Source organism: Nematolebias whitei, chromosome 13 (genome assembly GCF_014905685.2).
Source record: "Nematolebias whitei isolate Nwh7 chromosome 13, NemWhi1, whole genome shotgun sequence".
In the NCBI taxonomy this organism is placed as follows: domain Eukaryota; kingdom Metazoa; phylum Chordata; class Actinopteri; order Cyprinodontiformes; family Rivulidae; genus Nematolebias; species Nematolebias whitei.
Window position 1 is genome coordinate 31,551,399 of NC_056510.1, and position 604 is coordinate 31,552,002.

Sequence of the window (604 nt, forward strand, 5' to 3'; positions counted from 1 at the left end):
AGGTCGTTAGCGGCCATCTTGGAAGCTGCAGCAGAGCTACTCTCACATTACCCCCCCCTCAAGAATCGCCTCCAGGCGACCTGAGGCGCTTTTCGGGGTGAGCTCTGAAGAATGTGGTGATCAAACTTGGGTCCAGAATGAATGAGCGGGGAATCCAGGATCTTTCCTCGGGGCCGTATCCTTCCCAGTCCACGAGGTACTGGAAACCCCGACCACGACGTCTGACGTCCAAAATGGTGCGAACCGTGAAGGCGGGATGGTTGTCGATAAGTCGGGTGGGTGGAGGGAGGTCGGTAGGTGGGCAAAGAGGACTCTCAGAGACCGGTTTCACCTGAGAGACGTGGAACGTAGGGTGGATCCTCATAGAGCTGGGGAGTTGAAGGCGGACTGCTGTGGGGTTGATGATTCTCGTGATGGTGAAAGGGCCAATGAATCGTGGGGCCATCTTTCTGGGAATGTTCCTCAGCTGAATGTCCCTAGTAGAGAGCCAAACCTTTTGGCCCACCTGATAAGACGGGGCAGAGGAACGGTGTCGGTCGGCGTATCTCTTGTTCTGCGCTGCGGTGCGAAGAAGTGCTGCCCTTGTTTGTAGCCAAACGCGTCG